Source organism: Neofelis nebulosa, chromosome 1 (genome assembly GCF_028018385.1).
Source record: "Neofelis nebulosa isolate mNeoNeb1 chromosome 1, mNeoNeb1.pri, whole genome shotgun sequence".
NCBI classification, from domain to species: Eukaryota; Metazoa; Chordata; class Mammalia; order Carnivora; family Felidae; genus Neofelis; species Neofelis nebulosa.
The window spans coordinates 181,954,305-181,978,540 of NC_080782.1; positions in this window are offsets into that span (position 1 = coordinate 181,954,305).

The window sequence follows — 24,236 nt, forward strand, 5'->3', positions numbered from 1 at the left end:
CTAGGGACCTGGGAATGGTAGGTAACAGAAAACAAACAGACCTCTGATATTCCATTTATGTCTGATGGCTTTGTGGTTATTACTTGAAAGGAGAAATTACTAACACAAGCATCTCAGATTCAGGCTTGTTTTAAATCAGGATAATATTTGTGTAGTCTTTGGAGGAAAGAATCAAGAAAATCTTGTATTTTCAAAATTACTATACTTGTACTATAGTAGGTACCTTCTGATAAAGGAGCAGAATTAACAAATTAGTTCTATTTTATATGACTTAGAAGAGGAAGATTTATAAAGAATGCATGTAAGAGAACCTTCCAATGACAGAAAATGTATTAATGGAATATACTTATGTAAGCCCATTTTCCCACACTGTACATTTAGAAGATGGAAGAAACTTATTGAGACTACAAAATTAGCTACAGAGTTTTTCTTTTTTATATTTAGTTAGGAGAATAAACCTTTTAGCATTTAAAAGTTGCATTAATCATTTAATCTGTATGATTTTTGCTTTTGTTGTTTTAGAAAACAAAATGTGTTCACCCCATTTATAAAAGTATTCATTAGCTCTTTTAAATGATACCATCATTTATTTAAGATAAAAACTTTGGAGGTATTCTTAAATTACCTCTTTACTTCACATCTCCACCCCCCCCCCAGCTTACCCATGAAGCATATTAGCTCTACTTTCAAATATATCACACATCTTGCCACATATAATAAGAAAGAGGTAATACAAGGCTATATCTGGCATATTTAAAATGTGTTTACATCCAAACTAGAAAACTAAATCTCTTCTCTATTGAGTTTTTAAAAAAAAATCTTCCTCATAAAAATAAGAACATTGTGATTGTCTGGAAGAGAATATAATATTACACTGGAAATCCAGAAATAATCCATCTTGTTAAAACTGCCATCATTTCTCCCACAATCTACAGAAATAACTTTTAAACTATTCTCATTGCTACCAATTTTGCCCACAAACATTCTCCCTTGCTCTAATGATACAGAAAATAATAATCTCTATGCATTTGTTAAAATCCATAGAACCTACACATTATAAAGAGTAAAATTCATTCTATATAAAGTTTTAAAAAAATCAACACAGATATAACTTTGGAAAAGAACATTTTGACTGAATACTGTACAATTAAAAACAAAATATAAAGACTATACTTCAATTGGTTAATTTGTTACTACGGGAGTAGGGATTAAGAATTCTGAAAATATAAGAATATTCATGTGTTTTTAATGATTATTTTTGAGAGAGACAGAGACAGATAGACAGAGTGTAAATCGGGGAGAGGCAAAGAGAGAGGGAGGCATAGAATCTGAAGCAGGCTCCAGACTCTGAGCTGTCAGCACAGAGCCCCGTGGGGGGTTCCAACTCATGAATGGTGAGATCATGACCTGAGTGAGCCAAAGCTCGATGCTTAACTGACTTAGCCACCAAGGTGCCCCAAAATATAAGAATATTAACTGAATTATTAAATTGTTGACAATAGGAGCCCCATTTAGCTCTGAGAAAGAAGTTACAAAAATTTAAGGAGGCTAAGTAAATGAAAGTGAATGAACCCTATGGTGCTGGATTAAATTTGGAGATATCAGTGTGAACTCATGTTTATTCCAGTATAGATATAGATATAGATAGAAGGAGAAGTAAGTATAACCAAGTGTGGATATGGGATAATACACACACATATATATCTTAGCTCAATGTGCCAAGGTGGCCTAGAAGAAGCAACAGTCTAGTAGCAGTGAATTTAGAAACAGCAATAATCCAGTCCCAGTGAGTGCACCTAGCATCCTTGTCTCAAAGTCTAAATCCAGTTCTTCAAAGAAAGGAATTTAGGATCGCTGGAGAAACGGCTGATTCTGAGGCTGTGGTGAAAGAAATAGAACATAAGCTGATGGCATGTTGTAGTGGCAGAAAAATAAAAAGGACTTGACCACATCAGAGAGACACAGGAGCCAAGTGGAAAGCTCTCCTGATAGCTAAATTTGGATCGATTTGACCAACAATATAAATAACAATAGTACTGGACCATAACCCAAAGACTAAAATACATATCTATGAGCCCATGTAGATAATTAAGTGATTTCATACATAAATAAATGGAGGAGAAGGGACAGATCTTCCTTAAAGATTTCCAATTAATGAATTTAGAAGAAATGAAGAAACAGAAAATCAACATAGAATCCAAATTCTATGATTTCTACAGGCAACATCCATAGGTGAGTGTTCATTTTGGTGGGCAAAACTTTAGGAAAACAACATATTGGGATATTCTTGAAGTATCAACCCAAAAACATTTATTAAACATTGTGGTCATTTAAAAATATCTAGAAATTCTTTGATACTTCCTGCAGAGAAGTGGAGCCCAGTTTTGCTTCTTTTTAGCAAGAAATAATGGATTTAGTTACTCACTTCTAATAAATAGAGTTTAGAAAGGGGAAGAAATAGCCCAGAGAAACCTGACACCAGCTTATTCACAGTATCAAGTATAACAGCACCAGTACTAAGTCATGTTGACATCATGCCATCCCTTCCCATATGGTACCATGAGAAGGACATTTCATCTCTCTGGTATTCTTCCCCCAAATCCATAAACCAGTCCAATCATTATAAAACATCACACAAACCCAAACAAAGAAACAATTTTTCATACCTGAGCAGTCATGAACATTGAGGGAAGACTAAGAAACTGACACAGACCAGAGAGGGCTTAGGAGACACAAAGACATGACATCCTAAATCGGATACTTGAACAGAAAAGAACACAGTGGAAAAACTGTTGAATCCTGTAAAATCATTTAATAATATTGTTATTGTGTTTATTTCTTAATTTTGTTTAGTATAGAAGGGTTACATAAGATATTATTGGGCAAAATTACATGAGAGACAAGTGGGAAGTCCCTGAACTATCTTTTTAGCTTTTCAGTACATCAAATACTATTTAAAGTAAAAAAGTTAAAATAATATTAATAATAATTACAATGCTTCCTGCTCAAACTCTGCCATAGTGACCCACTACATTCACAGTGACTTCAAAATTCATGGTCTTGGCTGACATAACCTTAGCCTCTGGCCCTTGTACTGTGGAATTTACCTCCTTCCCCTTTTTACTCTCTTGTGTACTCTGGTTGCAAGGACCTTCTTTGCTCTTGGTTCCTGTCGTAAGGCTTTGAAAATCCTTGTTCTTGAACAGCAATTATCTACTGAGTACCCTGCTTTATGATAGCATCAATATATTTCCTTCTCTATCTCTTCAGCTTAGTTTCAAATCTCTTTTAAGTGATAAAATTACAAAATGAACCAACTGAATTTTAAAAACCAGTTGGACCTCAATATTAAATTACCGCTCCTAATTTTTCAGTCGCACAAGAAATTTAGGATACAATCAATTTAATGAAAATACATTTTCCAATATCAACGTCAAAAAATGTGTGTTTGGTGATGACTTATAAAACTAATCCAGAATACAACCGAGTTGATTATATGTGCCTTTTGAAACAGCCTAAAAAATCTACTCCACTATATGGTTTAAAATAGGTTTTTTGGTGGTTTTTGTTTGTTTTCTTTTTTTTCTTTCTTTCTTGTTTTCTTTTTCCTTAATGGATGAAATGTAGCCCAGTCTACTAGTGTACTGGGGGTTCTTTATTTTACAGATGAGGAAACCAATGCCCAAAAAGAATTTTTGGCAATTTACAATAGTCCGAGGGCTACATTTAGCTCCCTAGATTGTCAGGCTAATTTATGATTCACAGATTCCCTAAACTTCTTTTACATATCATCTTTTTTATAAGTATAAGCTATGCAGTATACAAATTATGCATTTGGGAGCTCAGGAATGAAAAAGGATTGACTGAGTAAAAGTCATAGTAGATCACATTTCACAAAGAGGTAGGGCTAATCTATATCAGGCACTTTTTTTTTTTTGAGATAAATGAATATAAATACTTCAGCAAAGAAGTTCACTAAAGTAAGATATCCTTTTCCATGAACATCTAAAAGTATTCATGAAATATTAGAAATGGTAAAATTGATAACTAAGTATATGACAAAAACTGATTATTGATTGAACACAGAAGCAATGACTGCTTCTTTCAAATATTAATAGCTTCTTTATTGCACATTAAAATCCCATCATATGAATTTATTATTTAAAACTCCAGTAAATTTAGTATTATCTCTAAAGCAACTATTATAGAGACTTAATGGATTTCTTAATTAGGATATAGCATTAATGGTTATAGAATTCTAATTAAAATGGAGGATTTGAGAAACAGCCAAAGTGTGAAGAAATTATTCAAGCAATGATTTTATTTAAAAAAAAAGTGGACAGAAGCTTTATTTAAAATGTTAAAAGGAAATGTACAAATCATATACTTCATTTAGTCAGAATAATTTTCCATGAGGATTAATACGTATTGTTCCCTTCTAAGTATATATTCTACTTTACTTTAATATCTTGGAAATTATCTAATTCCTCCTGCTTTATAATTGGAATTTATTAATTTTACAGAGAAATTAAAGTGCATCTTCTACAATACTTGGAAAATCTATGCGTACTTCTGAAATTTCTTTCATAATTCACTTACTTGAATACAGATTTTCATTACAATTTTTTTTTTGTTTATTTGTTTTTGAGAGATACAGAGTGCAAGCAGAGGAGGGGCAATGAGAGAGGGACACAGAGCTGGAAACAGGCTCCAGGCTCTGAGCTGTCAGCACAGAGCCTGGTGAGGGACTCGAATCATGAACCATGAAATCATGACCTGAACTAAATTTGGATGCTTAACCGACTGAGCCACCCAGACATCCCAGATTTTCATTATAAATGTGCCACTACATTAAGAATTCATCTGGATAGGGGCACCTGGGTGACTCAGTCGGTTAAGCGTCCAACTTCAGCTCAGGTCATGATCTCACTGTGAGTTTGAGCCCCATGTCGGGCTTTGTGCTGACAGCTCAGAGCCTGGAGCCTGCTTCAGATTCTGTGTCTCCCTCTCTCTCTCTCTTTGCTCCTCCCCCACTTGTGCTTAGTCTCTCTCACTCTCAAATAAATAAATAAATATTGTAAAAATTATAAAAAATTAATCTGGGTAAGTTTATTTAGAAAATGCTATCTGTAACTGATAAGAGGTGATGTGATCAAAATTATTTAAATGATTTTGAAATTTACTAATAAAGTTAAATATTTGACTTCAAACAATATAATTTGATTCAAATGAAATTATCAACACATATTTTTTTGAAAAAAACATTTTTAACGTTTATTTATTTTTGAGACAGAGAGAGACAGAGCATGAACGGGGGAGGGTCAGAGAGAGGGAGACACAGAATCTGAAACAGTCTCCAGGCTCTGAGCTGTCAGCACAGAGCCCGACGCGGGGCTCGAACTCACCGACCGCGAGATCATGACCTGTGCCTAAGTCAGCCGCTTAACCGACTGAGCCACGCAGGCGCCCCTATCAACACCTATTTTTAATCCATTATTATCCATGTTAATAAAATACTGATTACTTTTAGGATTTTTTATTAGATAACAATTCCTCCCATATTCTTTACTAGTCTCTGCTTGGATAGTTAAGATGCTTTGTTCCAAGGAACAGCAAATCATTTTAAAACAGAGGAAGCAGACAATTAAATTGAGCACAGGGAATTAGGAGTATCTTATGGAAACAAATACCAAGAGGTGCCACCAGGATTCTTGTGGGTTGTCACCCAGGAACAGGGGAATTTTCAGGAACTTGAGAGACGTTTATTCTTTGACTTACTTATGTTTAACTTGCATGGACTTACATTTCTGCTTTTTTGTGTCTCCAATTCATCCCTCTCTTTATGTAAACTGAATTTTTACTTCTTTAATAGTCTTGTTGAAATCACGTCAACTTCACCATTTCAGAATCCCAAGTCCTCAAGTAAATCAAAATGATTATAATGAATTATTTCGCCCAATTCCAAAATCTGGAAAAAAGAATATTGTTGTCCTGACCTAGATCAATGGCCACTTCTAGTATAGTCAACTATGGTCTGGGGTTTAGATCCTCTAATACAAATGGACGAGTCAATGTCCAGTCTTGTTTAAGGCAAATGTAAGATCAGGAAAGTAGAAGTCACAGAAATCCTCATAAGGTTTAAACCATACATGGAGAGAATTAACTATCTCTCATAAGTTAAACTGTTAAAATATTTATATTTATTAGACTCAATTCTTCATCAATGTTTAATTGGCATTATAAAATTAAAAGAGTATAAAATAATAATAAAATTTTTGTGGTTTATACTTAGTGGATATTTTAATGTTCATAACAGGATGTAACTGGTATCATTTCTGGTGGAGACTAGAATTATTTTACATGGAGCCGAAATTCAACACTAATGTATTCTTATAGTTGATAGAATATATACTAAATTCTTAAAGACTTGCCAGTTTATCTCTTATTTCTACATAGATATAAGTACACCTTTTAACTTCCAACAGAATTCATCAAGACTTTTGGCTACTGAAGAACATATTTTAAAATCATCACTTACTCAGAGCACTTACTAATAAGCACCATTAGCCACTAAAAACAAAAAAAAAAAAAAAAAAACAAAAAACCCTAAGACAGCCCCAGTGTCCCTAGTTTTGTGGTGATATCCTACCTGGCGAGGACCAGAGCCAGAGGCTCCAATGCGGGGGCGTGGGCGGGCGCAGAAACTCAGGCCACCAAAGGGCCAGATGAGCACAAGGTCCGCACCCAATGCCCCCGATGTGAGGAGCTGGAGCCCCATGCCACACAGAAAGGGACTAGGTCCTGGAACTCTGGCCTTGCCACAGGTCTCGGCCCCGCCTCCCTGCCCCAGGGCTTGGCTGTGAGGGAGCCGGGCCTGCCGTGACATGATTTGGGACTTACATCAAATATATCAGGTTTGCTTGATACAGCATATATCTTCCAACAGAACATCCTCCTACACAATAAAAACCCAAGACAAAATAGCCCCATAACATTCCAGCAAATATCGAACTAACTGATGTTATGGATGGCTTGTGTCTTGTCCAGACACCAAAGTCTCCATAGCAATATACTGTACGAAATTCCAAAATGAACAAATTGCCTCTGAATATCTCTAGAGCAGCCTAACCTTCTACATTTTCAAAGCGTAATGTCATTCCTGGCACACAGAAAATACTCAATAAATTTCATCGAATAAATGGATGAGTAAATGGATGGAGGAAAAAAGCTAGATTTTAAATCAGACCAGGGATTAAATCAGTCATTAGGGAAGGCACTTGAGCCTCAGTTTCATTAAGGGGAATAATCATTTTTATGGAGTTGATCTGTGAACAAAATCAAATCATATTTTTAAGCTCTACGTTTCTTCTGGCACAAGTTGTTTCAGGCTTTTACATTTTTTTCTTCAGAGCCTCGGCCCTGGAATCACCATTTGTCCAATGAGTCTTAGCTCATCATAACAGAGAATGGGATTTAGAAGACAGGATGGCTTGCTAGGCTTTCAATTTTTCAAAATTGCAAATCGGGGAACAAAATTCTATCCGGTGAATAAAGGAATTTTCACAGCAGATGCCACAGAATAAACAATAAATGGTAATGATTTTTATTAATTATTCCTATTTGCAATATATATACGTCATGATTATGCATAATACAATACTTCCTTATACACAGAAAAATATTAAAACAAAAAATGTCTGAAGTGTCCAATCATTTTGTGTGATTTATACAGGGATTTGGAAATGTTCATGGGGAAGTAATTGATTAAAGTTTTTAAAGCTGTAGGTTTTGTTTGCATTTATCACACTGTATACAAAAAATTAGCTCTTCTTTTTGGATTAGAAACAACATATCCTGGAGATACTTATAATAAGTAAGAAAAGATGACTGAAATGTTTAAAGTATCATTACCTTAGAATAGATAATATATTATTCACAGTTGATAACTCTGCCAAGTATTTAATCTTAATTAGATATAGAGAAAATATACACAATACATTAGAACATTATACATACATACATATATACATGGATATTGTATACACATTTCCCCACATAGTACTGTAATAAATCATAATTAAATATGTGAGAATAAAAACAATTGAATCTAAAACTAAAATAGTCTTATTCTGCCATAAAGAATAAATAATAAAATAATAACTATTTTTCTTTGGAATTATTGTTTCAGATTATCCTTTCCTCGCTTTTTGTGGCATACAAGTATCAGGGTATTTATATTTTTTTAATATAAATAATCTCAAATTAAGCTTTAACGTATTCCCTAATTTCCACTTTCACGGTTGTCTGAATAGCTTGTAACAAAATAATTCTCCCTCTAAAATTACTATGAAGGCCCTGGGGGAAAATGTATTTGATGTTTGAAGTCACTGGAACGCCACTAAGGCACCCAAGGCTTTCTGAGACAGTCTACCAGAGAAGAGAAAAAGAAGAGAGATGTGTTGATGTAGTCCAGCTTTTGATGCTTTTCCTCTTGAGCTAGGTGTACATCCTGGGCACTGGGCATGAAAGCTGAGCCGAAAACCTTAGCTCAGAGTTTATAGGCATCTTTCTTGGCTGTAGGAGCCTCAGTAGCAGTTCTGACATCCAGGATTGAGAGGCCAAGATCCAGGAGAAAAGGAAACCTGAGAGAGGTGAGCCTGAGTGTCGTGTGCCACTTTCCTTTGAGGATTTTGCCAGTTCTCAAGCTGTGCACGCACATGGCAAGAAGAAGAGTAAAACCTGATAGCAGCAGCTAAGATGCTAAAAAGCTAAACAGAATTTTCAGGAATCTCAAGTTCTAAAAATACAAAATTTTTATATACTATATATGTAAATATATATTATATATAATATTTATATATTTTATTTATATATAAAAGTATATGTAACATAAAATATGTAACTTACACATAAATGAATAAATGCATAACAAATCATATATATATATATATGTGTGTGTGTGTGTGTGTATATATATATATATATATATAATACCCCAATATATCCCTCCAATCAGGAGGACTTCAAGAAAACATTCCAGGCTTTGAGTTGAAAATACCAAAGGGCTACACCCTTGGATCAAAGCCAAACTAGAAATGATTAGCTCACAGAACGTTTGCATTCTACTCTTAAAACATGACAATATTTGACAGAATCAAGGATGTTTGAATATTCCCTAATTGCTAGCTTTAAAGAAATCAGATCCTGTCTAAAGAAAATAACATTCCAATAATTCAGATCTTTTCATAAATAATATATAACATTCACTTAGTAGTAACCAGCTATGCAAAGACCTTAAAACTGAAAATCAAAAGAAACAGCAAACAACAGATAGAGATCCACTCATTATCCAGGTAATGGAGTAATAAGACAACATAGGTGATTGGAAATATGGTATTATAGAAACTCTTCCAGAGAATATCTTCTCCACTATTTTAATATGTTGAACATAACCATTATTAAAAAAACAGCTTACGAGTATAGATTGATCTCATTTCTGAGCATTAAGCAAAAATATTTTTAAAATATTAGTAAGTCTTATTGTGGGTATAAATTTGTACAACCTCTTTGCAAAATTATCTGACATTACAAATTATAGTGAATCTCTGGGTAACTTACTACACAACAACTTAATTCTTACTTATGTAGTGAACAGAAGGGCATTTTTGTTTTCTGTCAAAAGATCTGTACCAGAATGTTCACAGTAGCATTATTTGTAACAGTCAATATCAAGGGTTGTTGATAACCCAGCAGTAGAGTACATTTTTGTTTCTAACATTTCCCTACTTACCTATACAATAAAGTTACATACCTATTTCCTTTGAAATGTGACATTGCAGTGCTCCTTAGTAGTTTATGCCCTGTATTTGTTTCTTCCACACTTTCAACTTGGCCAAATGATTTGCTTTACTAATGTGATATGGGCATATGACAGAATAGCAGGTCTAAGGTGAGGCTTATATGAGGCATAGTAAGTAACGTCCAGTCCACCTCAACTCTTATCCTCCATAATAAACAACAACAACAAACAAATAAGTGAAAAACCCAATCCCTAGATATCAGCTGTTCCTTCAGCCTTGGTCCCCTCTGAATGACCCATAGAGTAGGCCTAAACTGAGCCCTGGGTCCCGCTTAATCCAAGGGAACCCAAAACAAGATTACCCAAATCTCAGTCAACCTGCATTGGCTTATAGACACTTATGTGTCTACATAAGTGTGACCTAAACATTTATTTTTGGAAGCCACTGAGATTTTTCTGTTTGTTTTAATGCAATGTTATCAAGGACGGTGGGAAGAGGGGGACTTAATGGAATCCCTCCATCAATAACAATGTATAAGTGAATTGTGGTATATGTATGTAATAGGATGGTATGCAGCACACAATAGACAGATCTTATAATATAGAGAAAGGACATGTGCTCTTTACATGACATTCAAAGAAATCAGGAAAACTTTTAGTAAAGAAAAGCACCGACAGATTTCATCATTCATAAAGAAACATTGTTAACAATCACCCCATTCTTTCTATATGTATATATAAATGTAGATATTAGATAAATAGTGATAAAATAGGATTAATAGGAAGTATTTTATAAAATGTGATGAAAGACTTATTAGTTTAAAATAAAATATATTAGGGGCGCCTGGGTGGCTCAGTCGGTTAGGCGGCCGACTTCGGCTCAGGTCATGATCTCGCGGTTCCGTGAGTTTGAGCCCCGCGTCGGGCTCTGTGCTGACAGCTCAGAGCCTGGAGCCTGTTTCGGATCCTGTGTCTCCCTCTCTCTGACCCTCCTCCGTTCATGCTCTGTCTCTCTCTGTCTCAAAAAAATAAATAAATGTAAAAAAAAATTTTAAAAAAATACTAAATTGTGTTTCATTTTACCATAGGGAAAACAGACACAAAGTAAAAGATATCTGTAATTTTTAGTAATTATTTCTTCATAACAAGAGATAAGTTTCTAAAACCTCTTTAAACTTACAAAAACATATCAAGACAAATATTTAGCGATTGTAGTACTTTCGATTTTTAGTATGACTTGGCAATATCGAGCAACCCCTTAATGCAAATAATCTGAACACCAGTACTATTCTTCTCATTTCCTGTATGGATGTCATTAATATCATAGAGTCAACTGTTGTAATATTTATATCTGTTGTGCTGCCCTGAGCCTTATAGTTAAAAATAATTTACCTTATTTTGGTAGATTTAATACTTCTTCAATATCTTCATCATTTCTGAGTTTGTTCATTTATTTCTGAATTGCTTTGTGAGAACTTCATGTAATACTTGTTTGTTTGTTTGTTTGTTTGTTTGTTTTTAGAAGGCAGGGGACAATCACAGATGATGTGCTCTCAGAGTTCTTCCAGATTTGTGTATAATACCTTGGAGAAAGTTTACATTTTCCCAAAAATTCTGTTAAATCCCTTTACACGATATCTACTGCATTGCCCAGAAGGCATCTTTATGTTGGTATTTTGTTAAATCCACTTACAAATTAGAAAAGAGGGGTTCAGATAGATGAAGAAATTGTTCATAGTGGACTAGGAGAGGGAACTTGAGTTAGCAAGTTGCCAGAAGTTAGATCCTCATCCATGACTATTAATTAATGCTTCATACTACCATTTAGCATATGACTTCTTTATGTTTGATGTCCACATTCTTGTGTTAACAAATTCACTTGAAAACGCTTTTGTTGAAACAAGTTCTCTCGGAATATTATTTTTTCCTCCTCGTCAGCAGTTTTAGTCCTTCCTTCTCAGTTTTGTTCTTGTGTCTTTGAGGATATTTTTCAATTTTAATTATTCTCCCTGTTATTCCAGTAACATGAATTACTCATACACAAAATATTCTTTCTTCTTATATCTCATCTTTCCAGAATCAATTTCATAAATTTGTTCTTCTTATCTTCCTTTTGTGTGATTTCCTCAATGCCATCTCTTTTGTTTGTTATGGGTTTAATATCATGTTTATTCTATTTCTATTAGTCCTAGTATAGTTTCTATTTCTGTATTTTATTTTCTTGTACATGGAATTCTGAACTTGCCATATACACTATTTTGTACCGTGTACATTATAAATAACAACAATATTAATTTTTAAATTATTGTTACTTATCTTTAAAGTATAATTTGGGGATAATTTACAATGAAAAATGTCAGTCATCACTCTTATTAGTATTTCATTGTCTGGAATATTTCGTTCTCTATGTCTGTTGTTTAATTTGCCTTGGGGTTATAACTCTTCCTTATTTCTGAAAAATGTATTTTAAAATATCGCCCACATATCATGCCATATTATCTTTTTGTACTTTTTTTTCATTTTTGTGGAGAAAACAGTCCCCTTACTCTATTTGTAATTAGAAATCTTTTATCACAAAATTTAACTTTATGTAGGGTTTTATTTAAAACAATTAATTGTTTTATTACAGCTGACTTTTATATTGACTTGAACATCCTTTCTCAATATGGCATTATATATTTCTTTCTAATGTCTTCCTGAATATATATTTTTATAGTTATACAATTAATTAATTAATTTGGATTTTTTTTGTCTTTGGTTATAGATCTTTAATTTTTTTGTGTGCTAATTAACAACAGATGCCTCAACACTACTTCAATGTCACCTTCTGCTGGTTTATAGATACTAGTAGAGCATAATCTTTATGCAAAAACGAAACCATGGTGTTTTTTTTTTTTTTTTTTTTTTTTTTAAATTTTTTTTCAACGTTTTTTATTTATTTTTGGACAGAGAGAGACAGAGCATGAACGGGGGAGGGGCAGAGAGAGAGGGAGACACAGAATCGGAAACAGGCTCCAGGCTCCGAGCCATCAGCCCAGAGCCTGACGCGGGGCTCGAACTCACGGACCGCGAGATCGTGACCTGGCTGAAGTCGGACGCTTAACCGACTGCGCCACCCAGGCGCCCCAGAAACCATGGTGTTTTGAGTAAGAGTGTGACCTTGTCTAATTTAGGATTTTATTTCCAATTTACAATAAACAGTGTTAAGGTGCTCTGATTCTGAATGTATTTTGAAGGATGACCCTAAACAGAATTTATTGGTAGATTGTGGGTTAGGGATTAATAAAAGCCATCTATAGAGTATGATATTGAGAATGATGTTTTAGGTGTTTTTCATAAGTCAATTACTATTTTTATAATACTGTATACTGGGGTACCTGGGTGGCTCAGTTGGTTAAGCATCTAACTCTTGATTTTGGCTCAGGTCTTGATCTCACGGTTCGTGAGATTGAGCCCCTCAGCGGGCTCTGCACTGACAGCATGGAGCCTGGTTGGGATTCTCTCTCTCTCTCTCTCTCTCTCTCTCTCTCTCTCGCTCTCTGTCTCTCCATCTCTGTCTTCTCTCTCTCTCTGCTCCTCCCCCACTCGCACACAAGTGCACAGCTTCTCTTTCCCAAAATAAATATAATGAACTTAAAAAAATAAAATACCTTATACTTATCTAGTATATTAGACAGACATGCCACATATATATTTTATTGTAAAAATGTGCTTGTAACATTATTATTGTTCATTATCTATTAAAATACATGTTTTAATACTATCAAAGAAAATAGAAAACTATCTCTGCATTTTTTGAATGAAAAACTTTTTGAATATCAGTGACATTAAATTCAACCTCTGGGTAAAAAGCAAAACACAACATAACTTTTTTTTTTTCCATTAAATACAGAAAAAATGACAAGTACAGCTTAAACTACTTTGTGGCTCTAAGCCCTGAATTCATGTATAGTGAACTTGACAGAATCAGAACTTTCTTTTATATTTGGAAATGAAGTGCTGAGGTATGGAAACTGCTTTCTGATGCAGTGTATGATAACAAAATCAACCTAGAATATCTAAAGCAATCTTATACCTATTCATCTGTACCATTGACTTTCACTAAACAAATCCATTTAGAACACACATTAAATATACTATTTTTTTCCACATACAAGTTCTTAGCCTATTAATCCTCTCATGACAGATCTGTAAATCACCACAGATAAAGTCAATGCAGATCTTCACTCTGTTGTCCTATCTCCAGCTAACATTCTGCTATACCAACATTGGCTTTTATACTCCCTCTGGTTTTCTTCATTCTGTTCTCGTGTTTCTTTTGTTGTTTTCTTGAGGTCTTTTTCTTCTCATACAGGCTATATCTTGAGAGCCTATGTCTGGGTTCATTTTTCTTTGCCTCGTCCCAGGAATCATATATCATGCCAGAGTCAGTTTTCTTACCACCACCAAAATGGGTTCTGAATCCAAATATGAAGATGACATCTGATGTGGTCTTGTACATTCTGGAAAGTTTTCCCCAAATTTCTGTCTTAGGTACTGTCACCTTCCCAGGGTGAAGGACATTTATGACTATTGTTTCTGCTCAAATAGTCTGTTGATCATGAACTTCCTAGTGTGACAGTTACTGTCCAGATAGTTCACGATGGCAACCAAACTTCAAGAATCCAAAAAGAAAAAGATCTAAATATACTATTTAAAGTGAGAAATTATTTTGTACTATCATATATATGTTCACAAAATAAGAAGCCAAGGGTTAAGAAATGAAGAGAGGGGCACCTGGGTGGCTCAGTAGAGTATGCGTCCGACTTCGGCTCAGGTCATGATCTCACAGTCTGTGAGTTTGAGCCCCGCGTAGGGCTCTGTGCTGACAGCTCAGAGCCTGGAGCCTGCTTCAGATTCTGTGTCTCCCTCTCTCTCTGCCCCTCCCCAACTCATGCCTCTGTCTCTGTCTCTGTCTCTGTCTCTCTCTCTCTCAAAAGTGAATAAACATTAAAAAAACAAAATGAAGAGAATGAAAAAGGAAATTTGACGGGCCATGCAATTATACCAAAGGGACACTCAAGCCAGTAAAAACGTCAACACCAATAGCAGTGATGATAGTATGACCTAATCTATATTAAGCACCTACCATGTTGCCCTGATTTTCCATGTTTCTATTTAATACTTAGGGAATTGGTACTATCAGCCTTTAGTTTTTAAATACTGATATTTTACTGTTATCTTTTCATTTTATTTCTACTTTTGACATATTTGTGGACAATATAGGATGGAACAGTATAGAAATATAAACAGATAACCATTGCATTTGTGCTCACAATTATTCATCACATTATTCTGTGATCAAAAAATTTTTGAAGGTCAGTGTCACAGAGAATGGGAAATATTAAAATTCTTAAGCAAGATAATAATTTGAATTTTAGAATTTTCCAATTTCACAGTCTTTCTTATTCTGTCATTTTGTTCACCACAATGTTTCCTTTATAAAAGAAAGATCTATCAACCCAAAATATCTTCTGGCTTAATAATAAGATATAGTTCTGGGAGTTTAATGTCTCTCTCTCTCTCTCTCTCTCTCTCTCTCTCTCTCTATATATATATATATATAGATAGATATAGATAGATAGTATAAACATACCTTCTCAAAAATTATTTTTTAACAGTTTGAAGAAGTGCTAAAGTCAGTTTTTTAATACTTATTTTAATGGTTTTCATGGATGAAACAACTCACAAAACATGTGGTTTCGAATGGCAGTTTTCACTGTAGACTTGAGGATAAGCTCAGTTAAAACAAGATAAAATAATATATAAAAAAATTTAATGCATCATGTCTAAACTGCAATACATCCCAACACGCTGAATGGAAATGGATATGGGAGGGCAATCTCTTCTATGAGGATATACTACATACTATACTGTAATATACAGGCAAAATGAAAGATGCTTTATCAATGCGTACATAAGAAATAATAATAAAATATCTTCCTTTTTCTCCCTCCCTCATTTCCCCTTTCTCTCTCTCTCTCTGTCTCTCTCTCTCTCTCTCTGTCACACACACACGCACACACACACACACAGTTTCTTTCTCTCTCTCCTCTTAAAAACTAAACAGAAGTTTAATATTCTTATATCATCTCATTTATCACTATATCATCTTGGGCAATGCATGGGGCATGCACATTTTACATTGGTTTCCATTCACAAAAAAGTAAGCTTAAGATTATTGAGAATAAGATTAAGTTTATTGAGCACAAGCCCTTCAGGTGGTTTTGATGTAGGTGGTCTCTGGACTACAGACTATGATATTCTGAGATTAAAGCCATCCACTTGAGTCAAATGCAATCTGTAAACAAGTTACTGTTTCTGGTCCCATTTCCAGCCTTTATGTAACCTATTACTATTTATTTATTTATTATGTAACCTATTACTATTTGAAGTTCACTCACACACCATTCTTTCTCACAACTGCTTTTGACCTTTATGTTCTCTTTACTGGAATACTCTTACCTTACTTATCTAGTGAGCCTACTCAGTCTTCAACACCAACTCAAAAGTCACCTGCTTTAAGATGAATGGTGATTCTTTGCACTCATACAATACTTTATATTGCTAGAATATTCCTCAAATAACATTTTATTGCTCTATAATTTCAAATGTCTATCCTTGTAGGCTAAGTTCTTTATGTTTTTACATAAATATAAGATGCTCAAGAAATGCTGTCATGTTCACAAGAAACACTTATATTATCAAAAACCATATTATGATAATAATGGTTCAGTGTAGAAAAGTAGCTGAGGAAGTATAGATTTTCAGATTCCCAAGTTACTTTTCCTAAAGATGTTCTATATTAAAGTTTTTTTTTTCTTTCTTTCTTCTTTTGCTGTTGTTCTTTTTCTTTGGCTAGACAGTTTACCAGGCAACATGGAGCCAGTCCAGAATTTGATCCTATCTAGATTTACCCAAGAGTAATGTCCTGTCTTTTCTTATCTCTACCATTAGAGGCACACAACTTATTAGCCTTATCACCCATTGTTATGATAAACGAAGCAGTAAACCATTCAACCAAAGCTGCTGTCTTTAGAGGGTAATAGCTTCTTTATCTACCTGCAGCAAGAATCCTGACTTTTGTTAGTTGAAGACTGAAATTTTATTCTAACTACTATCAAAGTAGGCAAGAGCAAAGGTGTTCCTTAATTAATTTCTTGAGCTTCCAAATTCTTTCAAGAAGACTCATTTTGTAGAAGAAATGCCAATAATACAAATACTTAATACTTTTGGTAGCAGAATCTTAAAGCTTCCACAAACATTTAAAGTGTCTATGTGTTGCACTTATTTTGTTCATGTTTTAGTGTGACTGACTGTGTCAAATCTTTTAATGAAATTGGTTGAAAAATAAACACCTAGTTAGCTACTCTTGTGGGGAGCAGAGCATAATGTATAAACTTTTGAATCACTATGTTGTACACCTGAAAGTAATGTAATTTTTTTTGTCAAATATAGTGAAGAAAGAAAGAAAGAAAGAAAGAAAGAAAGAAAGAAAGAAAGAAAGGAAGGAAGGAACACAAAGTATTTTGTCACTGCAGGATCGAAGACCTCTTTGATGCAGTCAATGAAGAAGATATGGGTGACCCAAGCCTTGTTGTTGGACCTCCACATGACTTTTAACTGGCTCTTCCGCAACTTGCATTTCTTGAAGGCTCATGGATTCTCAGAATGATACACAAGCAGGGGCTTGACTTTGAAATCCTGCTTCCATTAGCACAAAACAAGAGGGTGAGATGGTCTTTCATAGACTTATGACTTATAGACTTATGAAAATGGCATTGCATTTTCTTCTGTAACGTAGGTCTCCTTTCGTATCTTTTTTCCATAAAACCCATCTCATTGCATTTAAATCTTGCCCTGGCAGGTAACACTCAGAAACCATGAGCTTCTGGAACTCAGTAGTGAACTCTTTGGCTGCCTTAGTATCAGAACTTGCAGGCTCTCTGTGCCTCACAATACCATGGATGCCACTTCTCCTCTTAAAATTATCAAACCATGCCCTTCTTTCCTTGAAGGCTCCCTCCTTTTCTGTTGATGTATCTGGCAGTTTACTTACAAGGTTGGTATACAAGGCCTTTGCCTTCTTCCAGATAAAGTTCTCTCGTTTATCTAAACCAGAAGCAACTTTTCTACATCTTCCAGAACAAATGGCCATTGCTTTGATATTATCATGACTCCTTTTGCTACATATAGCCCCCTTATTTCTTCTTTCTTCTTTAATATTATGCAAATGGTCGGTTTAGACTTCTTAAAAAATTTTGCAGTTTCAGCCACTTGCATACCTCATTTGTACTTCTTGTTAATTTCCTTCTTAACTTCCACCGTAATCATCCTTCCTCTGACTGCCTTTTTTTTCAACCACTTTTTCTGCATGGGGGCCATTGTATACACTCCCACAAGTGTTGACTACAGTACAGTGCGATATTAATAAACTCTTGTCATATACTGTATTCAGTGGAACTGGCAATAAGGCAGCAGAGGCAGGCAGCCTGACCTAGAATAAAGCAAAACCTACCTAAGTTTACTCTTGTATGGAAAGCAAAGGACTGTCCATAGGTGCTTTGAAGTGACAAAAAATACACTACTGCCAGTTGTGTGCTTCTTCCAACATTCTGAAAAATCCCCGATTTCTGCCAAATACCATGGCCTGAGACAGAATATCTGAGCATGGAAGATGATCAAGCACAATCCCACACACACACACGTGCACACACACACACACACACACACACACACATAGAAGAACCATTGGTCAGTTGTGATCATGTGATGTTTGGCATCATATAGTACTCGTATTGCAAGACATCGCTTGTTTATCAAGTTAAAGTTTATTAGAAATGTTTGTTCCTCTTGTGGAACACTCACAGAACAAGTTTACTTGCAATCCAAGGTTTTACTGTATTTTGTTTTCTGTCCATATAAAAGTTAAAATGTCAGAGTAATTAAGTGGTGACAAAATGTAATTGCAGAACTAGAATGTAATCTCCAGATTTGGAAAACAAGAGTATACACTTATGAAGGTGTAAAACACAATTTTTACACCTTTTATAAAGATACTTTTTTTTCATTAATAAAATTTATATATTTTTTTCTTGGGTGAGTATCTTTGCTTTAAGAACTTATAACTCTAATGATGTTGGACTTTACTAACAGCAACTGGTTATTCTAGTGAAAAGAAAATATTTGTTTTATTGCAAACCTTTAAAAAAGGCAGTTAAGGCATTTCTATACTATATTCAGAAAACTATATTGAGAAAACACACCGTAAGATATAGTAAGCAGTATCCTACATTAGATGCAAAAGCACTGTATTTATGCTATATATCAATCATCGAACTATACAATTGGTTAACTAATATATAAAATAGATGCCATAGAAAGTATACATACTAAGTAAATCATTCTCTGGAATTGAAGACTGCTTCTTGATATTATGGAAATCCACTTAACCCACTAAGCCAGTGAATTACACTTACTACTATCTTATACCATAATACATACACTGTGCATCGTGTTAAGATAGTCCAAGGCTTAAATTTTTATTTATTTTATTTTATTTTTTATATATTTTTTTAAGTTTATTTATTTTTGAGACAGAGAGAGACAGAGCATGAATGGGGGAGGGTCAGAGAGAGAGAGAGAGAGAGAGAGAGACAGAATGGGAAGCAGGCTCCAGGCTCTGAGCCATCAGCCCAGAGCCCGACGGGGGGCTTGAACTCACGGACCGCGAGATCGTGACCTGAGCTGAAGTCGGACGCTTAACCGACTGAGCCACCCAGGCGCCCCAAGTCTTAAATTAAAAAAAAAAACATATTATTTCATATTCCTCTAAAATAAGACACATATAGCTATCTGCCTTAACACCCATTTTATTTTATGCATTTATATGTGACAGATATTTTTGGAGCTTTGAAATATGTTGACTTTAGCTTGAATTATGACACCTATTAGAAAGCTTCTGGATGCCTTCAAGCAAAGCAAAATAATCACCTTGAACAGCACATCTCCAGGCATCAGTTTACATCTATGAGAAAGGAAAGTGCCCTGATTTTCATGTTTCTAATCTTCAAAGTATCAGAGGATACTTTGGTGATGCATAGACAGGGCTGAAATGTATACCACACCTATTTAAAGTATGATATATGAAGTCAATCTTATTTTCCTTGTGTTGGTTTTCTCACTTAGAGTCTTGTCTAAATATAAAGCTATCCATAACTCAGAAGATATATCATACGGAAGTACATGGTTTCTATACTTTACCTGTGAACAATTAGATAGCTCGGGTGTGTTATTCCCTTCTGTATAGTAATACTGATCTTTGACTCTTTTCAATTTTAATTTTGCAACCAAATGGATCATTATCAGCAACTTTACCTCTGGACAGAGTAAGGAAGGAGATAATATACTGTTGGTTAGAATCTTATTTTGTCAGATTCAGAGATGTCCTGAAAAGGCAGAAGTAAGGTTAAAATTATTATGATTAAAGATAAAAATTGCCAGTAGAGACAAGCAAGCCAGGGATTTTTGCAGTAGCTGCCTGTATGAATCCCTACCCTACTCATTTGTCCATAGCTCCGCAAGACAAAAGCTTTGAAAAGATGGTTTTTGTATGAACTGGCAACATTATTGTTTCAAGCAAAAAAGGAAAAGGACTCAAGGTCCTGGGGCATGGAGAAGAAATACCAATCAAATTGTAACTGGTAGAAAAAGAGATGATGGTTATTCCCACCCCTCCCCCAAAATGTATTAATATCTCAGTATTTCTGGGAATATAGAGCAAAGCTTGGAAATAGCTATAAGATTTACCAGTATGTTGCTAAATCCAGATATTAAGACAAAACATGTTTAGTTTTACCCATAAGATAGCAGGAAAATTTAAAGGAATAAAAACAAGTAAAAGAAATATAAAACAAAGTAAAACACCACGAATAATGTATATAGAAAATTACCTAAACTATTCAATTAGAAACACACAAACAATTGAAAGAAACAACCATGGTAGTAATTTATAAATAGAACACATCAGAAGAAAAAACTAATTTTAAGATCTTATTGTCTCAAATTAGGCTTCATTACAAAAGTCAAACAATGTTTATCAGAATGGAACTGAAATCTATTGTTTAGAAAATTACAGTGTGTTTGTGAAAAACTTATGTTTTCAGGTACTATAAACTTGGATAAGAGCACAGCTCCATCACTTACTGGGCTGATATTGGACTCACTGAGTCATAGTCTCTGTCCATAAAAGTGAAGTAATTAGCCTCAGATTCATTATGATTATGAGAATCAAAAACTTTTTAATAAATACAAAACTTGGCACAGTAAATATCACATAGAAAGCACAGTTGGTTGCTATTATCATTATTATTCTCACTAGTTTTGTTTGGTAATAAAAATATTACAATATTTTGTAAGCTCTGTTTGTCATCAACTTTAGCCTATTGCCTTCAATTTATTTTATATGGATTGAATGTTAAATACCACTCAAAAGATTCATATTCATATATATTTCCTGCTATACAATTCAAAATATAATATTTTTTGCTTTTTGGTTAAAAAAGTCTATAAAAAGTAGAGTGATAGGGACTTAGAGTTCTCTTTAAATGACTATTTCAGATTAAGCCATTAGAATTTATTAGGCAACAAAGCAGTAAGGTAGCTTTAGTAGAACTCTAATCAGAGAAATGGTGTAATGATGATTGAATGTAACTTACACTCTTGAAAAACAGTGCTTTTATTATTCCTAACAATAAATATGATTTTACATTTCAGATGTATATACATGAATATACTATACCTACAATGCACACAACACACACACACACACACACACACACACACACACGAAGATTAACCAAGTTTGGGGCTGGAAAGACCATACATATGTCACACTATCAGATGGGAGGAAATCATTAAAACTTCATTTTAGCAACAAAAAGTGGCTATATTATTTATATTATGGCCCACAGTCTAAAATAATTTGAACACTAATATAAATTATATTAAGTAAAGTTAAATCTAATTAAATATATAAGGAGTCCATGTATCCAAACATAAGCCACAGAAATGTTATTAACCCTGATTGGTATTTCATATGTCATAAGACTTCTAAAAAAATGATGGTAGAAAAAACATCCAGAAATGAACTACCAGTTTATTAAATAAATATGATCAGGCAATATACATCATATTTAAAATATGAGGATGGTTTCAAGCACAATTTATAATTTTTCAGTAGTATTTCTTACAGATTCATTTACTCTACAGTTCATTTTTTCAAGCAATATTTATTGAAGTCTTATTATGGCCCGGTTACTGTTCTGTACAGTGAGCATAAAGTGATGGACAAGACCGATAAGACTGAAAGTCCTACATGGATGAATTTTACATTCTATTTGAAACACATACACACAAGTATTCATACACATATATACATATATGAAATGCTGGATAGTGTTGAGTGATATGAAGAAAAACCAAACTAATATAGGGAGAAGTCTTGATAAGACTTGAATAAAGTGAACCAGTAACCTTTGGGGACAACTGATGGATGAATTTACCTGAGAGAACATGCGCTGAGATGGGAACATGCTTGGTATAATAGATGGCTTGTATGGCTCAAGAGGATGGGCAGAAAGAAATGAAGCCAGTGCCATAACAACGGGTCAGATTTTATGGCACCTTTAAGCCTTGAGAAGGATTTGGAGTTTTAATCTAGGTGTAGAATCATACTGACAGAAAGCATCGATGTCTGACTCATTTCCCATCACAAAAATTAATACAATGCCGTGAAAAAAAATTGGGGGAATCCTGAAAAAGCAGAGTAAACTTCTGTAATTTGGAGTTAAAGAGAAGGCTCCTGGAAAGATGGGGATAATTTAAATTGGATCCAATTATGGTGCTACATGTCAACAGCATTCATTGCTGTGTCACTGGACCTAAGAGACCCGATAAAGCTACACCAAGCAAAATTTCCAGGTGTGGCAGGAATTTCCCATCTGCATTCTCACATCATGGTAAGCACTTTTCACCATCAGAGGCACCATGTAGGAGGCAACAGGGGCTAACGTGAAACTAGAAATTTCTCACTTAGAAATAGTTTGTGTCAGGTTAGAGTCAGCTGGGCTTCAGATGGAAAGAAATTAGATGTCACACCAAAGCAAGTCTGTGATCAAGGTGAATTTTCTTTGATAAAGATTCTGAACATAGGAGTACATCACTTTCCTGAGTTGTGAACATGCCCCAAATATAGAGCAAAGCACTCTAATGGTCCCATGTAACCAAAATAAACCAGGGTTTACAAATATTTAGATGGGGAACACAGTTTCTAGATGCAGTAATTTATATATGTCTGTATGTATATATATCCATATATATGTGTGTGTGTGCATATATATCCATATATATATTTGGGGTCTACTTTTAACAATTACAAAAGAGTAGTTTTAGTAATACTGAAGCCTATTTACATATTTATTGAACATTTATCATACGTTAATGTCAATTAGGCCCACAAATAGGGTAGTGTGGTATATAATACAAACAGAGAAAACATCAATTATTTCATCATGGGTTTTTATAGCTTCCAAAAACTTGCATCACTTAATTATGAGAATATGTATAGTGATAGTATGAGATTAGGAGGCAAAAGACTGTTGAAGAAAATGAGACTCATCAGCATTTTGGAGATCTCAGTGTAGACTCTGGGTGTAAAGCCAATTTACAGGGCACAGAGTTAAATAATAGACTCTGGTCTTATAATTAGAACAATTTGCACCTTCCCTGAACACCTGAGTTATGAGAGCTAAACAAACTAACAGATCTTCTTTTGTCTGAAATTCTTGGTGTGCAATTACCTCCTTGTTTAAATGGAAATATTAATAACTGCTACTGTGTTGATGAAATATTTGTGAATGAAGGAATTCTAGTAATGATTTTATTTCTTCATTGTAGTCATCAGTGTATGTACTGGTCTATGTTGAAGAAAAGCAATGTAATTTTGGAAATTGTACCTGATATATATGATTTTCTGGCAAGTATGGAAATGATTACTACAAATCAATAATCTCTTTGATCTGAGTTAGACAATTTATTACAATTGTATTTTATCAAAAACCTACAATGATAATATTTTTTGACAAAATAATCAAGTGCTGCATTGAAAATATCCTCAAATATGAAATACAGAAAGTTAAGACCTATTTATATTCCAGTGGCCATAGGAAGAATGTGAAGGAAGAGACCACTCAGGTTATGTAAGATTAAATACTTAAATGCTCTCTTTCTGATTACAGTTGAGCTCTTTATATTTTTCAGATTAACTATAAACTTTTGTTTAATCTCTCAGGTATGTAACCTTTATTAGAAAGAATAGCAATAACCAAGCTGATAAAAT